This window comes from Talpa occidentalis, unplaced genomic scaffold, assembly GCF_014898055.3.
Source record: "Talpa occidentalis isolate TD23 unplaced genomic scaffold, MPIMG_talOcc4v2.1 talOcc4.9, whole genome shotgun sequence".
Taxonomy (NCBI): domain Eukaryota; kingdom Metazoa; phylum Chordata; class Mammalia; order Eulipotyphla; family Talpidae; genus Talpa; species Talpa occidentalis.
The window spans coordinates 21,980,655-22,003,005 of NW_023605305.1; the positions used below are offsets into that span (position 1 = coordinate 21,980,655).

At 50.8% G+C, this 22,351-nt stretch overlaps 1 long non-coding RNA gene across 1 annotated transcript; it reads left to right on the forward strand.

The window, feature by feature from the left end:
• Window positions 1-226: 226 nt before the first annotated feature.
• On the forward strand, window positions 227-5,040 carry LOC119235656 (uncharacterized). Its single transcript, XR_005122883.2, has 3 exons — window positions 227-301; window positions 3,006-3,141; window positions 4,432-5,040. It is a non-coding gene; the product is annotated as an uncharacterized LOC119235656 (long non-coding RNA).
• The last annotated feature ends 17,311 nt before the right edge of the window (window positions 5,041-22,351 follow it).

A 22,351-nucleotide genomic window follows, 5' to 3' on the forward strand; every position in this document is an offset into this window, starting at 1 on the left:
AGCAGTAATCAAAAGAAGCAAAGTATATCTCTTGCATCTTGCTTTATAGGGGGACAGATTCTGTCCCCCTACAGTTTGGGTCAGGTGTCGACCTTGTACCCACCTGCGACCAGAGTGTGTTTGTGAGTCAGGAGGTCACCCCAATGGGTTTCATTATGACAGTCAAATAGCCCTTTATGACAGGTAGGCTTTGTCTGGACATCACAGAGAGCAGGCAGTGGGCTTAAGAGAAATAAGGCACTATGCATCATCCTTACATGGAGGCACGAAGTGTTTGCTTGGGGAGTCTGGATGTCCTCAGGTGCAGTCTGTCCCTGTCGTAGTCCCTAGGCTGTCTGGATTCTCCGCTTCCAAGCAGGGGCCTGAGGAAGGGACTCCCATACAGTCAGCTTTTCTCTGTGCCCTGCTAGAAGTTTCATAGACAGGGACTAGGCCTGCTTCTTCTGGTATCTGCTGTGGCAAGAGCCAACCCAGGGCTGGGCATTCTCAGTGAGGACTGTGGCCTGTATTCTTGTAACCCATCTCTGAGTACCCCACGTTCTCTAGTCACTGAGTGTCCCATTCACCGCCCTGCCCAATTCCACATTCAGCTAAGAAAGCAAGCTCCCAAGCCCCCTCACTTACACTCCTCTGTTGAAACCCTCCTCTTCCTGACCCGGGTTCTGGGAAATCTGGCTCACTATGCCTGGTCTCAGCAGAATGTGCCTGGGATGCCTGTGCAGATTCCCTGGGCAACCCCAAATCAATCACTTGGGGCTTCCCACTTCAGACCAATTCCTAAGGTCCCAGGCGACCACTCCTCCGGGGTTGGAGCCTTGTAAGGGGACTGCTTGTAATAATACCATTATGCTCCTTAGCCGGGGGCAGGCTGAGCCCCCAGTGAAGCGGGCCTGCTATTAGAACCCTGCAGAAACAAAGTAATAGCCTGCGCAGAAAGCCATTTGTAATGTTGCTATAATTCCCATGATTCATTAAACAGGGATGGAAAATGATAACATTTCCCCTGGAAAAAAAACTCCTCCTGGAGTTGCATGCTGAGTTCACTTGGCTCAACTATTTTATTGACTAAGCATCTTGTTGTGCTGATGTGAATGCACACAGGCCTGGCGCCATTTAGTTTTACATCAGCTGAAATGGAAGCAGGGGAGGGGGTCCTGCCCAGGCTGGTCTTGACCTTGAAATGTAGCTGCTACCCCCTACTGGGGTGGCCCAATCTGGCATCTCTTGCAGGCTGTGGTGGGGGGCGTCTTTGGGGCTAAGTCAAGTCCCAGGGTGTGCCTTCTATAGGGCCCATCCCTGGTCCTCCTGGCATATAGGATCTGTGACCTCTAGTTACCTGTCCATCTCCCTGCTTCCTTTATATGGTGTCTGCTGGACATGTAAGACCCAACAGACACCATATAAAGGACCTTTCCAACTTTAGGTTGTGGAATATTCTTTCCCAGACCTCCATGTGACCATGCTAGATCCTTGAGGAGCTTTGTACATCCTTTTCTTTTTTCATGCTAGTAGGGCAATAGATTCAAAGCCTAGAGACAAGCTAGAAGGTACCTAGTGAATCTGATGGACATAAGGCAGCAGGGAGTGGTGGCGACTGCAGCAAACTGAGGAAAGTTAATGTTCCATCTATGAACATTATTTCCAAATGCTCAGAAAATTAAGTGCCAGCCAACGCCAATGGGCTCTAGTTGAAATAATGGAGCCTGGGCCTTGGGCTCTGCCCTGGAAATGCGCTTTGTTTGCAGGGGCTTCCTTCTGCCTTTCCCTTGGGAAAACTAGCTCCTCTTTTAGAGTCCAGTTCTGATGTCACCTCCTCCAGGAAGTCTTCAAGGATTCTCTCAGCTGGAAAGACACTTTGTCTACTCTTTGCTGTCACCACCTTTGGGACTTCTAGTAGTATTTGTGTTTCTATATAAAAAAAGTATAGCACTTAGAAGGTACCAGACTCTGTTCCTTGGACTTACTACGTACTTTAATCTTAATATTTTGTTATTGCTATTGAACAATATAATATATGTACCTAAATTACATAAAATCTAAATGTACAATATAACAAAAACTTATAAGAAACCATTATGTAAATACCACCCAGGTAAAAAAATACAGTTTATTACATTGATGAGGAAATATGGGCCCAGAGAAGTTAAGTGACTACTCCTTGGTCACACAGTCAATAAGAGGGAGAATTGGAACTTGAACTTGAGGCTGCTTGACCCAGGTGCACATTTGAATCACACCTCAGCTACCTCACCTGTGACTAGGGTCATCAGATTTAAAAATAATGATGCCCAGTTTGTTGTAAATTTCAGATAAGCAATGAATAACAATTTAATATAAATATTCCAAGCATTACATGGTACTAAATATATCCAAATTATTGTATGATACTAAAAAGCCATTTGTTGTTTTCCCAAAATTCAAACTGAGCACCCTGTATTTCATCTGGCAAACCTCAAATAATATCTTGGTCTTTCTTGTGAGAAGGTCATTTGAGTCTCTTTTGCCCCTCTTTATGTGATTCTCTTACAGGGTAGACTTTTGCCTTGTTCTCTCTGAGTTCCCTATACACACCCCTTAGCAGGTGCTCAGTAAATGTGGCTTATATGGTGTGGACACAAGTTGTTACCCTAGGAGAGACCATGGGACAGCGTCTGCTGAACTTGGTCCTGCCTCCCTTCCACCCTGATACCTGCTCTAGCTCTGGGTGTCTGGTCCTGAGATTCAAGCCTCATTCCCATCCCATATGACCAGCTAGGGGAGCAGGACTCCAAAACCTGAAGTGACTGTGGTTCTTCCACCTCAGGAGCATGGAGGGTCTTTGAGGTAAAGTGCTTTGTTCCTGTTTTACAGATGAGAAAACTGAGGTTCCACAAGACCAATGACTAGACAGGGGTCACACCACTGGCTTGTTTGTTCTTATTTATTTTCTAAAGGGATTTTCACAGCTTGGTGGAAGTGGGGTTCAGTTCAGCTCTGACTTCAATTTTGTCCTCTCCTCTCTCCAGGACTGTGGAGCCCATTCTCAGGACCCTTGCTGGCAAAAGGCTGAATCCTGGGCATGTGAAGGATGAGGAAGTAGAGAAGGAGCACACACTGCAGACAGATACAGGGAGGGTCTGGGGACATCAGCTGACTCCTCAGGTACAGACTCTCCTTGGTAGTCACTTCAGGGGCAGCCTATCCCTCCCCCTGCTTCAGGAGGGAGCATGTCTGCCAGGGTAGGCAAAGGGGCTAGTTAGAGTGTTGGTAATTTTACTGTTGATGTTTTAGGGCAGACCCCAGGTTCAGGTTGTCATTGTCTTACTCTTATTTCACCTCATTAGACAAAATAAAACCAAATCATTCATCAACCTCTGCTTAATGTAGAACTGGGACACTTGCAGGCAAGTCATTGTCTCTTGACTTTCTAGCTCTGCTGGAGCTGACAACCCCCAGACATTTATATCTGCTTTCCAGGACAGGCGCAAGGCTCTAGTCATTCATTGGCTCCAATCCCAATGTCAACTTCAATATCAGCTCCTGTCCCAGTCAATGTCATCTTAGCCAGCTCCATCTCCAAGGCCAACCTCAGATCCTTTCCAGCTCTGTCCTAGTCCTAGCCCAGCCCCACCCCTAACCCCAGCCTACTCTTTCTCTAGATGGGACCTGAAGGCATCAGGATCTCTGGCTGTCATGTCCTGTGGGATTTGTGCTCAGGCTTTGCTTTCTTTAGGTTCATCTGGGTACTGACTCCACCCATCAGCACCACCAGTACAGCAACCAGACCTGTAAACAGGGCTCTGGGTCATTCCTGGAAGGGCTGTCTGGGAGCACGGAGACTGTCCAGCCAACTCTCCTAGGGGCTTTCAGATTCATGAACTTCTCCGGGGGCTGCGGGCCTGGAGCTAGTTCAGGCATACTTCAGATGTGAGGGCCAACCCCCATCTGCAGAATTGTGCCCTTTGATATCACACTGAGGGCCAGGGTAGCACATGTGCTTTGATGGTATATGTGTACCTGCGTGTACACATAAAACCAAATGTGTATGTGCGTGTGCACATGCATGTACAAATACACATGCATGTACCTGCACTACTCTGCACATACCAGGGATTATTTCTATTCGGAACCCCTCCATGGGTAGCAAGCACAGACTGCAGTATGTAAAGAGGAGGGGAGATTTGAGATTGGAGAAGACTTGTCTTGTCACATGCATATTGAAGGGGCAGAGAAAAGATGTTCAGCACCATGGACAAGCAGGTCCTGTGATTACTAAATGAGGGAGCAGAGGGTAGAACTCTAGCTCAGCACCCGGGTCAGAGATGGGGAGGAGGGTCCTTGGTGGAGGCCCATCCTAGGCTGCCCTGTGGTAACCAGAGACCATGAAATGAGGTGTTTCAGTTCCCTGAGCCAGAGATGGGCAAACCACAGGGAGGGTGATTTGCTTTTCAGATACAGCTGCTCCAGTTGGAGGCTTTACACTTGAGAGGACACTTCTCCCTATAAAGTTGGCTGGCCTGACTCAAGGAGACCTGGACAGAGTTGGGGTTACAGTTTCCTGATCCTCATCCTTAACCTGTAGGAAAATACAGGACAACAGAGCCACTCCATCCCCCCAGACAACATGGACCACAAGTCCTGTGGCCTCCCACAGCTGGCTGTGTCCTGGAGCTCCTACCCTAAGACAATTGCACCCCCTCATCTCAACCCACTAAGGCAACCAATATTTATTAAGCATCTCCTGTGGTTTAGGCATTTTCTAGGTGCTGGGGAACACAACACAAATATTCTTGCAGTCAGGCAGGGAAAATGGGACACAAACATCATTAAGTCAAATAGAGACTATGTTAGATGCCACAAGTTCCATGAAGAGTGCAAAACCAGGGTTCAAGTTAGGGTGTGTTAGGTGGTAATTATAATTAGCATGGTCCAGGGAAGAGAAACACAAGCCAAGATCTGAAGGAGGGGTCATGGAGGTGCTGGTAGTTTCCCCCATCCAAAGGCACATGGTAGGGTGAGAACTCTTATGAGGGGCTTGATTCTGCAGAGGGGGTTATAAAATCAAAGACCTGCAGATGTATCACCTGGCTGCCAGTTAAACGGAGCCCTCTTCCCAGTGCTGGGTGCCTCCAAGGAGTCATCTCAACAATCCCCCTGTTGAGGTTGATACCTCCCCCTGTGGGAGGTTTGTACCGGGGTCATTCCATTTCTATTGTATAGATGAGGAAACTGAGGCTCAGGTGCAGACCATGACAGAGCCCTGATTGGAGTTTAGACAGGAGAGATCCCAAATCCCATCTTCTTAAAATTTTGAAGTCTCAAAAATGGGCATGGGGTGGGGTAGAGCTACTTGTTATTGAACCTAGCTCTACTCTGAGGAGTTTTGAATCAGAACCCCAGAGTTTCCTCTGGAAGTAGCTCCTGGGACAGAACTTTCTGGGCAATTGCTTCTTGCTGAATTTTCCGTCACTGCATCTAAGGGTTCCCTGTCTTCCATGGACCTGTGCAGCCTTGAACTGGTTGGAGTCTCCAATAGTCCACACCAAATTCTGTCTATCCTCCTGCCTTCTCCAAGAAGTCTTCCCTGATTGAGCCCTGATACACCATGGCTGCCCCTCTCTGCTCAGTCCTGACTTTGGTTAGCTCCTTAATCCCATTTCCCGGTAGGGACAGATTGTGTTTGCCCCCACCCCCTCAATTCATACATTGTCATCCCAAGACCAGTATCTCAGAGTGTGACTGTGTTTGGAGATGGGGTCTTTAAAGAAGTGGTAAAGGTAAAATGAGGTCATGTGGATGGGCTTGAAACCACGATGAGTGGGGTCTTTATATAGAGCGGGACTAGGACACAGAACAGAGGGAAGACCTTATGAAGATACGGGAGAAGATGGCCAGCTACAAATCAAGGAGAGAGGTCTCAGGGGCAAACAGCCCTACCAACCTTTATCTTGGACTTTCAGGCTCCGGAACTGTGAGAAAACAAATTTCTATTGTTTTAGCCACCCTACCTTGCAATGCTTTGCAGCCCAAGCAAACAAATACATCTCTGTTCCCTTCTCTAAGTCTCTGTTCTGATGGGAGAGCAGCGCCTGCTAGGAGCCCTGCAAGACCCCTCCATCTGGTGCCATGTCACCTGGGTCCTGGGGAATAGAGGTCAAGGTCACTAGCTTACCATAGCCGCACCCTCACTGAGATTCCCATCCACGACGGCTGTCACAGCACCGTCCCCGCAAACGTCACTCCAGCATGAAGCCATTCTGCCACTCTGTCATGCTGATGTGGCGGCTGTCGACCTCGCTTGCATTTTGCCCCAGCAAAATTCCACAAAACTGACATTCAGAAATATTCTCAGGCTGCAGATGCATTGCCCCGTACCTGGTTCTGCCACTCTGGCATCTCAGCCTGTTGGCCCTATACCCTGACCCCTCCACGGCTGACCTTCCCGTTGGGATGTCAATGTTGGTCATCCTTCAGAGTTCACCCACTGACGGGTGCCCTGCGTGGGCATCTCCTTCTCTGGCTGTCACTAGCAGTGTTCTCCAGCCTGCCTGCACGCTGTGCCGTCCTGCAGCCCATCCTCACCTGTAACCCTTACAGGTGTAGCCCTCACCTTGCCCCACATTGCTCCCTCCAGAGCAGACCCCTCCTTTCCCTCCCCACCCCTGAGGAAGCACTGCCCCCTTCCTTGCATGTGGTCAAAGGGCCGCGTGCGCTGCCCCAGATACAATTCATCAGGAGCAAGAGATTTACCCAGAGGAAACTTTCCACAGTTTGGCCACGGCTCATTGAACAGTTTTTACTCATAAAATCCTGACACCAAATGCGTGGTGCTTTCCAACACCACACCCACTTCTTTCATGCTCCATCACCAGCGGGGTGTCCAGGCACACCATTCACTTCTGACACTCGATACCTAGAGTAGTGTCATGCACCGTGAGGTGAGGTGCCCAGTCCTACAGGCTTCTCCCCACCCAGATGCCAGCTGTAGGTCCTGGGCCTCCAGTACTTCTGACCAACGCCATGACCCCTTTCTCAAGTTTGAGAACTTTCTAGAACAGCTAACAGAATCAGGAAGACACTTGATTTATATCTGCCAATTTATTATAAAGGTTATGGCTCAGGAAGAGCCAAATGGAAGAGAGGTCTGGGTCGGGGGGAGCCTCCATGCCCTCCCTGTGTATGCCTCCTCTCACCACCTAGGTGTGCTCTCCAGACGCAATCATTGAGGGTTTTTGTGGAGGTTCTTTTACACAGGCATGAATTGACTGAATCATCAACTTCTGATCTTTAATTCAATCTCTAGCCCCTCCCTTCACGGGAGGCCTGGGTATGGGGGTGGCATTAAAAGTTCCAGCCCCCTAGGCATGTCTTGGTCTTTCAAGGAAGCAGCCTCTTCCTGAAGCTCCAGGGACCCCAGCTACCAATTCATTAGCATACAAAAGATACTCAATACTCTGGAGAGCACAGTGGTTTTAGGAACTGTGTACCAGGAACTGAGACAAAGACCAAATATTTACTTTTTATTATATCATACCCACACACATGTGCAATGTCAACAAATCCCCTTTTCTTCGAAGTAATGAATGAGTCTGTCTGTTGCCGCTGAATGATCCCCAGGAGGTCCCACTGCCTAAGCTGACTGCACTACCTCCCGAGATTTCCCACACTCCTCTACCCACCCAGCCACTCTGGAGTCCTGGGTTCTGGGATCAGCTGCTCTATGTGCTAGTTGTGTGACTTTGAACAAGTACCACCCTCTCCCTGAGGCCCCTCTACAAAACAGAAATGGCACCAACAGTACCCACACCTTAGTGTTGTGCGGAGAAGCCAATGGGACTTGCCCATACAGCACTGAGCAGTGCGCGCCTTAGAGCAGGTAGGTCCTGATAAACAGGGAGGTACTGGAGCTCGGCTGCCTGGGTTTAGATATAGGAACCAATTACTAGCTGTGTGACCTTGGGAAAGTTACTTGACATCTCTGGGCGTTATATGTAAAATGAATTCACCTCCTAGACTTGCTGTGGGAGTGAAATGGCTTAACATGAAAAAGACTTAGATCAGTGTCTGGTATAGTGTAAATTCTATGTGTTAGCTCTTATTGGTCCTGTTATTTATATTATAGTCCTATATGTTATTAGATTTGCATCAGTGCTGGCTACTGATATTCACTGCACTTCCTCTGGATGACCCACATCCCATGCACTCCGCTCACCCACTTCTGACATTGGGTAACAGCTCACAGATGCTTTGCTTTATTTTGTCATTCCCAGAACCACTGGCCTGCCATAGTGGGCCACCACCATCCCCTCTGCCTGGGAGCGCCATCTATTTTCACTTGGGCAACCCCCCTTGTGCTTCCGATCTCAGGCCACAGGCATCCTCCTTGGGGAAGCCTGCACCCTGCGAGTTAGCCTCTGTTAGATGTGCTCATGAGGCTGCACATGCACTGTGCTGATTAGGGTCTCCTCTTACCTCTACTGTGATCCTCGCTCAAGTTTATCTCCCGGGCCCACAACGGGCCTGCCTGTTGCTCATCATTTCACTTCTGGTGCTGACACGTCGTGGGTGTCCAATAAATGTTTGTCGAAAGAAGAGAATGCATAAAGGCCCAGGGACGCCCTCTGCCTTGCCTTCCTGGGCCCTGGGCCAGGCCCCTCTCCTGGGGGCTGTGTCAAAGCTGGACTCCTCTCTGTATCCTGCTGTCATTTTCTGAGCTCCACAGGTGGGGACGGGGCAGGACTGTTGACATGGGGTGTGGGGGGAAACAGTGGGACTCACAGCTGGACTCGCAGGCAGGAAGCAGTGCCTCCAGGAAGTCCTGATCAGCATCTCAGCTGTGTGTGTGCAGGAGGCGACCTTACCCGAACAGTTTGCGTCATCATGCTCATGTTTCTGGGCTCCCTTCCTACTCTCTTCACGTCCTCTCTTGCTCAATCTTTTGGTTTCAGATACTCTTCGAGTGCTGCTGTCTTTCAAGGTGTGTGTCCCTGGCCTGCCTGGAGCAGGGAGGAGGTCTCTGGAGGCCCCATCCACCTGCAGGTCTTGAATTGAAATTGTGAGCACGGCTAGGGAGCATGATGGGGGCAGGTTCCAGCCATCTGCAATCAGTTCTACTGTGCCTGGGGAGGAGCAGGCTCCAGGGACCCCACAAGCTCTCCTGTTGATGTGCCAGCTCAAGCCCCAACTTCAAAGTCCCTCTGGATTTTTTGAGCTTGGATGTTAGTCCGCTCGCCCGCCTACCCCATAGACCCAACATGGGTCAGGGTCATGTTTGTAGAACAAGGCAGTCTGAGTTCCAATCCTGCCACCCATTTTCTGACCTTGGGCAGTTGTGTCCTTGTCACCTCTCCAGATCTCTGTTGTTTCACCTAAACTCACACTTTGTGTGTTGTTGAGAGTCTAGACAGCAAGTGTGGACAAGGGTCACTGGTAAGTAGATGGGGACTCCTGGAAGACCTGCACTTCTCCCCAGCTCTCTGACACCTTACTGGCCTCTGGGTCACTGTCCACTACCTCCTCTTTATCACCTGGGCCTCCCAACCCTTCCCCCCATGTCCTGGATCTGGTCCCCTCCCGCAAGTGAGCCCCAACCCATTGGTATAGTGCCAGTCTGTTAATTTATGCACAAAGTGGTTTATATTCTTCTACCTCTGAAATAACATCTCCAGAAGTCCTGTGGTGGGTTGAAGGCACATGGGACAGCCCCACAATGAATGAAGGGCTGATGCAGGACTTGCCATGTCGTTGGTGCTCCGTGTGCGATGAACACATGCCTTTTTCTTCACAGTCAGATTTCTAGAAGGAATAGTCTAGATGTCATGAATTCAAATCCTGGCTCTACTTGCACCTGTGTGTTTTTAGCAAGTTCTGTGCCTTAGTTTCCTCATGAGTAAAGTTGGGTTACTAACACCTTACAGGGATGCTAGGGGGCTAAGTGAGATGATCCACGTGGTAGGAGTTAAACAATTAGTCGTCACTATTCTTGTTGGTTTTATGTGTACCTCTCCCATTTATCCTCAACCAGCTTGTCTTTCTCCTCCACTTGAACAAAGATGTCTCTGAATTGAATCCTTAATGTCTTTTTGGTTGACTGTTCCCCTTTTCCCGTCCCAGGCGCACTCCTGATTTTTCAGCGTGAGGTAGAAGATTCCAGAAATCCTGTAGTGGGTTGAAGGCACGTGGGACAGCTCCACAAAGGATGAAGGGCTGATGCAGGACTTGCCATGTCACTGGTGCTCCTTGTGTGATGATTAGAAGCGCCTAGCCAGGAGGCTCTGAAAGTGCAAGATTAAGACTTGTAGGAGCTCCACTGTATTTGCAAAGTATGCTGGGCTGAAGATCGGTCATATCAAAGATGTTCAAAAGGAACTTTGACTGGCAGTCCTGTGAGGGCAGGGAATGTGCTTTACTTGGCCAGTGCAGAGGAGTGTCCACAGTTGTGTTTAATACACAGGAGTGGAGGTAATTCCCATGGGACCAGCATCCAGCCCGGTCCATGCAGTTATGACAAGGAACAGGGTTTAATGCTTCTGTAGGGTGAGTCACAGCTGTCTTTGTACTTCTGTGGTGGAATCGCTTTCCTTTTTAGCTCAAGAAGTCTGGTTCCTGCATTGCACAGAGGGCTTGGTTTGATCTCTTATTTATTACAGAGAATATTCTCTGTTATGGTGAGTGTAGGGGATCGTTTTGGGAACTTAAGTTTTCACTGTTGACTTTGCAGCTAGCCTGACAAGGACCCTGGCACTTCCAGTGGCTGCTGCATTCACTCTCCCACTCATTCATTCTTTCCTTCATTGAGTATATTGAACACCCATGATGTGCCAGGGGAGGAGAGGCCAGAAGAAGAAATGTGAAAACTGCCTCTGGTGGACTGAATAATGGCCCCCAAAGAGCCCAGATCCTTCCCTGGAACCTGTGAATATCACCTTATATGGCAAAGTGCACCATACAGATGTGATTAAGTTAAGGATCTTGAGATGGAGAGAAGATTCTAGGTTATCTGGGAGAACACTGAATGTACCATTGTCCTTAAGATGGAGGCAGAGGGAGCTCTGACTCAGAAGAGACAATGTGGATGTGAGTGGAGATTGACATCATGCTCTTGCTCTTTGAAAGCAGGAGAAGAGGCCACAAACCAAGGAATGCAGGTGGCACAGGCCTGCAAAGAGAGAGAAGCCTCGGGAACAAAAAACTAGCATGTACACAGGAAACCTGGGGAAATAATAAGGCACATTGTGGAGCTGTGGAAGCTGGGGAGTGAATGAATCTTCAGAGCAGTAGGAGGTGGGGTTGGAGAGGAGGCTGGGTCAGCTCTTGGAGGTCTCCTTGCTAGGCAGTTGAGGCTTACCGGGCAGTGTGGGCAATGAGAAGTTTTGGTGGTTAATGGCATTCATTGTCTGTTGGCAGGTGACTCTGCAAGTGCTTTCATCAAGGGAAAAATCTATTTCCCACCTCTGGAAACTCCTTCAGACCTGTGTCTTGCTTGGGACAATAGAGTGATGCTGAGATGTGTCAATTCTGAGCCTAGGTCTTAAAGTCCTTGCACAGTTCTGCTGTGGCTGAGAGAGGGTGTGCCCCAGTGAGCCTACGGTTGACAGCCCCACTTACCTGCAGCCCATGAGTGACCCCTGGCAAAATCATCTGACCCTAGCCACCCCACAGGTGCATGAGTTACAATGAATGATAGTCATTGTAAGCCACTGAGTTTAGGGGTCATTTTTTATGCAGCAATAGCTACTCAACACACACCCATCAATGAGGGGTTCGCATCAAAGGTGATGTGGCCGGTTCTGCATGTTGGATAGACCTCTTCGATGTTGACACCTTAGAGGGTGGGTTGGAGGAGGTGACCTTGGTGGCATCCAGCCATCAGGAGACAGACACAAGCATGATCAGGAGCCAGTTTAGACCAGAGCTAAGTTACAGGCTAGACACAGGTGTTGAAGGAGACCTGTCCACATTTCTGGCTTTGAACATTGGATGGTAATTGGGTCCATTCATGCACGGATAGAGCAATAAGGCAATGACCAGCTTTGCTGTGTTGGTTTGCAGTGCTGTGGCCAGAGCTAAGTTATAATTACAAGTCTGGAGTCCAGGCCAAAGACCCAGTCTAGGGACCCCTCAGAGAATTAGTGATAGTGAGTTAGTGGTGACTTAGTGAAGTAGATGAGAGGGGTTCATAATATGCAGAAAAGGGGGCCAAGCCTGGAAAACTGGAATTCCCACCAATGATGGAGCAGCCAGATGAAGAGCTGGAGAGAGGAGATGGAAGATAGTCACAGGAGATGGGAGAACCGGGGGCTGGTTGGTGTTCAGAGCCCTTGAGAGGGGACCCCCAGGGAAACATGGCCAGCAGGGTCTCGGACAGCACATCACAGAAGGTGGCCTGAGTCTAGGGCGTGCTTGTGGGTCACCATGGGGAAGGCGGGTTCAGGGGTGGATGGCAGGGATTTGCAGTGTGGCTGGAGAGCGGGTGGAGGGGGGAGTTAAAGAAAAGTCTTGCGGGACGGCTGGCATTGTGAGGGGAACAGGGCGATGTTACGGTGGGACAGGGCATTGCTTCCTTAGGATGGAGGCCCCTGGGCATGATTTGCTGGCTGAGCAGGGGAGACAAAGGGCCTGGTTTGTCTTTGAAAATAGATCACTCAGGCAGCAGCAAGTCTGTAGGGTGGTGAGTGGTGGGGAGCAAGAAGACCGGTGGGGAAGAGACCAATGGTCCTGGGGAGATACTGGCCTCAGGCTGGGTGGTGTCTGTGCAGATAGTAAGAAGCGGTTATTTGGGATTTGTGTGTGTATGTGTGTGTGAGACATTAAGACCAGAGGGACGTGGTTGTGTATTGTATGTCTGTGCCTGTCCATGTGCACAATGAGGGGACTGTAGCATGATTTCCAGGTTTTTGCCTGAGTAATTGGGAAATCTGGAGGAGAGGCAGGAACAGGTTTTGTGGAGGGGAAGGTGTGGAATCATTTTGCTTAGAGACGTTGAGTTTAAATGACTTGTTAGAAATGCAAATGCAGGTATCAGGGATGCAGTTGAAAGTGTGCATCTGGTGTTCAGGGGAGAGGTTTGGGCAGGAGCTACCGATTCAAGAGTCATCGTGACACTGAGCATTTGATCCGTGTGATGGGGTGAGAGTCCCCGGGAGAGAGTGGAGCTGGAGCTTCCTGCTCAGTGCTGCCTTCTCTTGTAGGCTCTGTTCGCTAAATGCCCTGTGCATGCTGTGCGCCCGTGCCAGAGCCATGCCTGCCAGGTGGCAAGTGCTCAGTAAATGCTCCATTGAGGAATGAGGAAAATGAACGTCATGGGGTGGGCTGGAGTTCTGCATGTGCTGGGGACCCATGTAGTTGGGGTGCTGTCTTGTTACTGGTCAGGTAGGTGGCGTGAGCACTTTGAGTTTCCCACCACGATGCCTTTGCACCTGCTTTCTTCCCTGCCAACCCCAGCCCCCAGAACTCCAGGGCAAATTCCACTCCCCCTTCCCTGCTGGCCCTTAGGATGCCCTGAGCAGCTGTACTATCTAGCACCTTCTGCTCATCTTGCAGGGAGTCAGGGAGGCTTCTTCAAAGCCCTGGAGTATCTCAGATCAAGAAAAGAGGTGACTCTAGAAGGCCTCACTTGGGGCACCTGTGCTGGACCCTGCTGGTGTCACGTCCACGACCTGCCTTCCATGGGCACACACTGGGTGTCCTAGATGCTCGTCAGGATGGAGGTCAGGTTAGAAAGATGCATTTTCTTTTCTTCCCTGTGTAAAAGGAAGACATTTTTCACTTGTTTGGAATTTCTCACTGCTCTTCTGTTCTCCAGGACTTCTTGGGCTTTTTTGCTCTTTAGAGTGGAAATTCTTCTGGGGCTTGGGAGGCATCTTAAATTCCTTCCTGTTATGTTTCAGTCCCCTTGGCATGTTTGGCGGCCTTGGCAATTTGGGCTTTGGTAGTCCCCGTGGGTGTGCGGGCTCTCTGCCCTGGCCCCTGCTGTCTGCGCAAAGCCCTGAAAATTCGGGCTTCCCGGGAGCAGCCCTGTAGACAACATTGCACCTTCGTGTCCTTTTTGCCGCTTTGCTCCAGGTTCCACTCACTGTTCCATTGTTATCCTCTCCCCCACCCCACTCTGGAGCCAGCTCCCCTTGGAAGACCAGGCAGGGGCTTGCATCTCTGTCAGGAAATTGCTCTAAAACCTGCCTTTCCCTGGAGGACGGGCGCTGTCAGACTAAGTCCTGCTTTTTTTCCTCTCTGGCCACAGAGCCTGGGATGGCCAAGCCTCTTTGTGCCCCTCACTTCCCTGGTTTAAGTCTGTCCAGTCACTGACAGTCACTCTTATCAAAACTTAAACCGAGCTGAGCTTGGTTTCTTTATTTATGCAACGGGATTAATAGCTCCCGCCCATTAGAGTTGTTTCAAGGATGAAATGAGCTGGTATATTTCCAGGCGGCAGCACAGGTCTTGGTACCTGCAGACATTCAATAATGATCACCTGGCTCCTCCCTCCCATTCTTCCTGTTCCCTTTCCACTTCCTCTGCCTGATTCTGAAGTGGAGTGGAGTCCCCTAAGCCGGCCCTGGCTGCTGGGCGGGGCATGGAGGGTGATGTCTCCTCCCAGGCACAGCCCAGCTGGCTCATCTGTCAGAGGGCCAACCATCTGGTGGTGCTATAGCTGAGGGGCTCTCGAGACACAGGACTTGCACAGCTAACCCTGGGAGAGACCCCCTCACCCCGTTTCTGACCCCATCTTGGAGGGCATGCAGGGCTGGCACCACTCTCAATGCAGCCTGGGCTGGTTCTTGGACTGCGAGCTGGGCTCTGAGTTCTTCCCTCTCCCCCTGCTCAGCCAGAGCCTTCCTCCTCCATCCCCTTGGGAACAGTTCAGAGCTGCAGACAAGAAGCCTGACACATCTGGAACAGCTGTGTTGGCTCCTTCACACCACTGGTCACTGATACTCCCAATTACTTTTGGGGGTCCCTGCCCAACACCCCCCCCCTACATGTGAGTCATTTATGGCACATCTTCCCAGGGAGGCAGCCCCTCTCTGGCTCTGCTGTGATGCCATCAAGACTCTCCTGGTGTCTTACCTGCCCGGTCTTAGCTGATCCTGAGAAGCAGCTGTGGCTTCTGCTCTATAGTCCAAGGTGGGGCCTTCTGACCAGGCAGGGGTGTCCAGCCTGCTCCCCTGGGCCCCTCCTACAGCAGCCTAGCCGTGCCAGCTAGAGGCACATCTCCCCGGGAAAGGGCCCATGGGAACCAGGCTCCCTGGACGGGAGGACCTGTGTGTGTTGATATCGCTGACTCAGAAAGGCCTGGTTTTCATGCCAAGTCCGCCATTTACTTACTGTGCAGCCTCGGGGCGATTCACCACCTTCTCTGGTCTTGCCCCCTGCACCTGTCGGAGAGGAGTGGAAACACCTTCCACACAAGACCACTGCAGGAGGAGCACCTGACACAGTGCCAGGGTGGTGCCAGAATTGGGAGAGTGGCCTCTCTTTCCTTCCCTTGGTGTGGGATCTTGGTCTCTTTGTCTGTTTCTTGTCTCACTGGTGTTAGCAGAGCTGCCGGTGTCAGAGGTAGATGGGATGATAATAAGCTAAGACTGTCATGATTTGACTTCTTTTTTCACAGGCTTGGGATGAGTTAACCAAATTTGACACATCTTTTAGACATGGATCAATCACAGCGCAGCTTCACCGGGCCAGTGGGGCTGGGGTGTGAGGACCTTGGTGACTCAATCTTGGGAGGGCAGAGAGGCTTCCCCCTCCCCACTTTGCTTATGTGTGGGTGACAGACTGCCCCCCGCTCTGTCATGTGATGCTGTCACAGCCCCCCTTTTCTCTGGGTGAGCTCATGCCTTGGGAGAAGGCACCCGGGTTTCTGAGCTTCCACTGGTTGTTAGTAAATTGTAGATGTTAATATCTACCTAATCAGCGTTTGCGGGGCTCCATCAAGATAATGGGCACAAATTGTCTTTGCAAAAATCAAAGTGCTGAGTGCATGGAGGCGTGAATGTGGCTCTGTGACTTCAGGGAAGGGCAGCTTCAGTGACCTGCTTTGCCTTGTAGCCATTTCAAGGGCCTGGCATGGGACACAGGAGGGGAGATGGCGGAGGTGCAGGGAAAGGGCTGGTGGGCCAGTGAGGGGACTGCGAGTTGGGGTGGAGGGAGGGCTGTGGACAAAAGGCCCATTGTCTGGGATCCAGCCTGCTTCTCCCTGCCTCCCCTCCCTGCTTGGCTGCATTGATTTACTTGAAAGTTTTTAATGGGTTATAATTGGAAAAGGCCTGGGTGAGATTTGCATATTGATTTGACATTTAAGTATATGATTAAATAAAAGCTGACTGAGGTCATCACTTGACTAAATTGGCTTAATGAGTGTTGATTACCCTGTGCATGTTAATTTCATTTACTCTGATTACTCCATCTATCTTTCTCAGGGATCTATTAGCACCTTTGACTCAATTGTACTTGATGGGACAAGAAACAGGACTTGGGTCAGTGGCGGGTGTCCCTGACCTCTCTGCCTGTCCATCTGGCTGTCCACCAAGCCCCAGAGATCCTAACCGCCACAGAATTTTTACTGTCTCCGACCCTCTTCCTCCTCATCACAGAATCTGATCACTAGCTCTCTCTGAACAGGAATGCCTCCACTCTGCTGCCAGAGAGCAGTCAGGTGCTGCAGGAGGAAGGGGGTGAGTTGTGGGACCATGAGAAGCGGGACACTTCTCACTACACCCTCCCTTCCCAACACAGAAAAACACAGCCTCATGGGCTGAGCCTCCTGGGGCCATAAGAACTGGTCTGCTCCCTCTTGACAGGAAGGATAGCATTTCTAAAAACCCGGGTCCCTTGTCTTCTGTTTGCCCCTCCAGACCCACTCTGCCCTCTCCACCCTGCTGACCCATAGGGACCCAAAACTGGGCCTCTTTACCCTCTGGCCTTCTGCTGGGTTGAGCCAATGGGGACCCCCAGCAGGAGATTGCAGGGAGGGAGGAGAGTGGGTGTTTCCCTGGCTTCATGCTGCTGACTGACAAAGGTCCCACTCTGTAAGTGGTCCACTTGAAGGCGACCACTGCCACCCCTCCCTGGCCCCTGCAGCTCTAGGGTGGTGCCAATATGAGCCTCCACCGCACAAGCCTCAGGGGACTGCACTAGCCCCGTGGCTGCCCTCCACCCTGCCCACACCTTTGTAAATAGACCCTTCATTGACTCTCCTTAAATTACCAAGCTGGAGTGTGCCATCTGTTTCCTGCTGAGACCCTAACTGATACAGCAGGCAGCATATTTTCCCACTCAAAAATCAGGAACGTGGTCTGGCAAGTCCAAGTGTGACAGTGGGACCCAGGCCCCAGCCCACGTTAATCTGGCACTACGGCTCTGGCTGCACCCGGGGTCCTGGCACCGGGTGGTGTGGGTGTGGGATTCGGGGCCTCCACCGGCAATCTTTTTGCCTCCTCCCAGCTTCCCCTTCTTGCTGACTATACCAACCCCTCTGAGCTTCCTGGAGCTCTTACACCCCACTGCTCCCCTCACTCTCAGCACACACCCACTCCAGCTTCATTAGAAACAGAGGCCGTTAGTCCAGAACACTCCTAAATGCTATGCCCTTTCTCAGCAATCACAGTTGATCTTTTGGGGATCATATATTCTGACTTCTTCTGCCCAAGATAAATATCCCCACCTTTGCCTGCATCTTTTCTCATCTACTTTCCCCAGGGGTCCCATGGTGGTGGCCTTCCCATCTATTGTCTCTTCCCCTTCAGTCCAAAAAACGTGGACACATTACTCCCTTGCCCTCATCGGCTGATCCTTCATAGTCAGACTTCCTCACTTTCTCTGCTGCTTCAGCCCTTTGTCCCTGCCCTTCCACGCAAGGCTGTCTGCTTGCCAATGGTGTCCTTGATTCAGTTTCCTGGGCTGAGGTCACCAGGGCAAACCACGTCTCTCCTTCCAGGGCCAGCATGGACATTATTCCCCCAACTTGCCCAGCTGGAAGGGGTTTGGGTCCTGGAGGCTGGGAAGGTGAGGAAAGATGTGATGTCCTGACACAGCTGTGGGCCTGTCCCCAGACATCTCTGCCTGGAAGCCAGCTTCATCTCCCCAGCCTTCCGGACATCAACTCCTCTCTGACACAGGAAGTACTTTCCCATGCTCTCCTCTGAGGTCTAACAGGCCATACATTCAGTGAATCACCCCTTCCTCTTCAGCCCAGACTACCCACCCTGGTTATGGCCTCATCATCTGTTACCTGACTTGTTATTACAGATACTTCACAGCTCCTCTTGCTTCCCCGTGCTGCCTTCAATGCATCCTCTGAGCCCAGCAGCCAGAGAAATTGCTCTGAGGGACAAAAATGATTTTTGTGTCTTGGTGAGTTCCCATCACCTACAAGGGCAAGGCCAAACATTTTTTGATATGGCTTAGTGTAGTCCCAGGGAACTCCTATTCATCCTTCAAAACCCCTTTGCTAGTCTCTGTGAAGCTGTCTTGACCCCCATCCCAACAGGATGTTTGCTTCCTCCTCTGAACACTGCACCTCTCTGCCAGAGTGTACACTACAGGCTTCCATAATGATCTGCTTCTCCATCAGCTTCTTCCACTGTCTGGGAGCCAGAGACAATGTCTGATGTGTCTTTGTTGCCTTAGGGCCCAGGACATGGAAGTCATTTATTCATTTTACAAAATACATGTCTGGGCTCCCCGATAATACAAACAAACCATTGTCCTAGGAAAAGGCCCTGGGCTATAGCAGTGAACAAAGAGACAAAAATCCCTGCCCTTCTGGGCTTATATTCTGGTGGGGGGTGGAGAAAGACAGATAATGAATAAGAAAACAAGATAGTTTTATTTTTATTTATTTATTTAAAAGATTTATTTATGCATATAAGAGCTGGGGTACAGGCCAGAGGTGTGGGGAAGTGGTGGGGGGCAGTGAGAGGATTCACCAGAGACAGAGCGGGGAACAGAACAGGCAGACTGAAGCACACTGCTGAGGGGAACAGCGGGCAAGACAGGAGAGATCTGCCTTGCCATGTGGATTTCTCCCTGGCCAGCCAGGGATTGAACTCATCCTGCAGAGGCTGTGGATTGCTTCATAGTTTGGTTCTTAACCCCTTGCGCCACCAGGGAGGCCCCCAAACAAGATAGTTTTAAAGGCAGGCAAGTGCTATGAGACTTTCTCTAGGTCACAGCACAGGAGCGGAAGTTGAACTTGAACTCAGTTCTTTGATTCAAGTCTGCTGCTCACTCCTGCTCCTCTTAGCAGACTGGAAGGCCCTGGTTGTCATTCTCCCTGAGGATGTGACCTTGGGGCACAGGGAAAGAAGGGGGCCGCATGCTTATCTGCTTCCCGTAGGGGCTGGAGCTGGTGGGATAATCAGTGTCCTAGGGTTACCTGACAATTGGCCACAAACTGGGTGACCTAAAAACCAACCAGTTGCTCTTTCGCTGTCAGGAGGCCAGGAATCTGAAACCAAAGTGTGGGTATGGGCCTTGCTGGTGGCACAAGGGGTTAAGATGCAACCTATGAGTCTATCCACAGCCACTGTAGCACCAGTTCGATCCCCGACCAGGAAGCTACCCACATGGGGCAGCAGACCTCTCCTGTCTCACCTGCTGCTCCCCTCAGCAGTGTATTTCAGTCAGTCTTCCTGTTCTGCTCCCCACTCTGTCCCTGGTGAATCCTCTCACCCCCATACCTCTGGCCTATACCCCAGTTCTTGTTTGCATAAATAAATAAATCTTTAAAAACAAACAAACAAGCAAACAAAAAACAATGCAGGTGGCCACGCTCCCTCTGAGGGCTCCAGGGAAGGACTGATCCTCGCCTCACCCCTGCATCTGGTCCCTGCCCACCATCCTCGGTGTTCCTTGGCCTGTCGCTGCCTCCCTCCCACCCATCTCCACCTCCATCCTCCCCTGGCCTCCTCCCCCAGGTGGGATTACCAGCCCACCCTCCTGCGGTGCAACCTCAACTTAGAACTACAAAAACCCTATTTCCAGATAAGGTCACAGCCCCAGGGATGAGGGTTAGGATGGCAGCATATCTTTCTGGGGAGCACAATTCAACCCACCAGGGCTGCGTCAGGGAAGGGAGAAGAGAGAGGAAAAAGCTTGGAACTGAAGACAGGGAGGAAACACTAGCCCATCTGGGACCAAGGCCAGGCAAAGTCTGGCTTCTTGCTTTGGGGCCCTGCACTGGGGAGGGAGACTGAGCTTTTAGCTCAGCCCCCCAGGGGAGGGGGCCACAGGGTTTCTGGTTCAACCCCACCTGGAGGGCTGTAGGTGGGGTGACTCAGAGATGGGGCTGTCAAGATTGAGGGTGTCCTAGAAATGCAGTCCCGTGCTTCTGGCAGAGTTTCCTCACCTTATGTGGCTGAGAAGCGCAACATTTTTGGAAACTTGGAAAGCTTAGGTTAAAAAAAATAACCAAAACCTTTTATTTTTCTTTATGGGGAAAAATAGAAATTTTGGGAAAATTTGAAGCATATGCAATACTTATTTTTGTAGCACCCTTTTCAGATCTAAAGCCATCTCAATTTGAGTGCAAATGCAACCTTATGTAATTTGGTTTGCTCAATAAAATTATCTTGTTTGGCAAATCCAATCAAAAACTACGGCCTGCTCAGACAAGAATGAGAAATTTGCTAATTGAGTGAAGTTTTCAGTGCTTTAGACTTTGTGACAAATGGTTCTCTGTGCACCTGAGCTTCAGGCCTGAGCTCCTCTGAGGTGAGCCGGAAAAAATACCAGATGCATTTAATAAAAATGTTACCTACAACATGATGTAATAATAACAATATTAAACAACTCTGACTCACTAACCACCTGCCATAACCCTCTCATTTCACTTAATCCTAGGGGCCCAAGCTGTTCCCATTTTATAGATGAGGGAGATGAGGTTCAGAGCTATTAAGCCACTTACACAAAGTTCCACAGCCAATAACTGGTTGTGGTTTCAGAGGCATTAGCTGGACTCAGCTCGCTTGTCAGTAAAACTCTGTTGGGACACATCAGGCTATCTGCACTGGCCAGGCCCTACAAGCTGCTTTTTGTTAGATTGACGTGCCTGCCATGCGAGGCAGCTGTGGACACCTTCAACACCGGGGAGTCTTCTTAGAATGCAAGGGCACCTCATGGCTCTACAGGAACACAGGCAGGGATGAGGTGAGGAGCTTGAGCTCTGGGTGGGAGTTTGAGGACTTAGGAGAGAAGCTGGGCCTCAGGTGGCAGGCAGGGCCCTGAGGGCAGGTGCCATTGGGGAGGTGGCAGGAGAGAGTGACACAGGAGGTGCTGGCTTTCCAGGGCCAGGAGCTGCCCATGTTGGTCCATAGAAGCCCAGAGATACTGCTGGGATGTGTCCAAGAGGTGAGCGATTCTTGCAAGTCCATTCCCTGCCTTGGAGATGCCTGGGCTCTGCACAGAGACAGAGCTGGCACAGGAGATGGTGGAGAATGGGGTACCTGAGAGTGCCAGACCCACGTCCAGAGAGAGAGCTGGGGCCAAGCTGACCTGTGGCATGGACACACTGACCACATCCATCTCCTATCTGGCTGGTGGCTGGGGGCAGCCTCTGCTTCCACACCTGGGTTATTTCACTTGCAGCCTTTCCAGGGGCTTCTGAGAAGGTGGGCCCCGGCATCCCTGCCTCCTCCTCCCTGAGGACATTGCCTTCCAGACTGGCAGTGGCTGGGTGATGTGCACCCACCCTGGCCCAGGACACCCCATTTGTGGCCCCTCTGCCCTCCATCGCCCAACTCTCCTTCAGGAGGAGGGAGCTGGTTTCCTGGGCGACCACGGTGGGGAGTGGGGGAAAGGGGGCAGGCTGGTATTCCTGCCGCTGAGGGCTCAGAGGAAGCATATGCCATCCCGGCTGCCCTGTGAATTATTCAGCGGCCGTGAGAACTGACTCACCCCCCGTCTGCCATCTTCTCCCGAAACCTCCTTGCTGTTCCTCTCCAGCAAGCCCACCTCTGCCTCTGTCTCGGGGGCTTACATCCCTACCTGTCTCGGCCCTTTGTCCTCAAAAGGTTCCACTCTGGGTGTCTTTGAATCTCACTCCCCTTATTTGTTCATCTTCTTTCTCTCTCTCCTTTGAGCCACTCTCTGGCTCCTTCCTCCGTGCCAAGTGCACAGATGTGGAAACCAATACTCAGGTGGATGAAATAACCTGTCCAAGATAATACAGTTATGAAGTGAGAGAGTCGGAGTTTAATCTTGTGTGTGATTATAGTGCCTGTGTTTTGGGTCTGGAAGTTTTTGGATTTGGGTCCTTGGGATGAGGGAGAAGATTCTCTACAGAGTCTGCCCTGGGGCTTTGGAGCCGGAGCAAGGGTGCCAGGCAGGGCAGAAGAGGCTAGTACAGGGTTGTCCATGCTGGCTGTAGACTGCA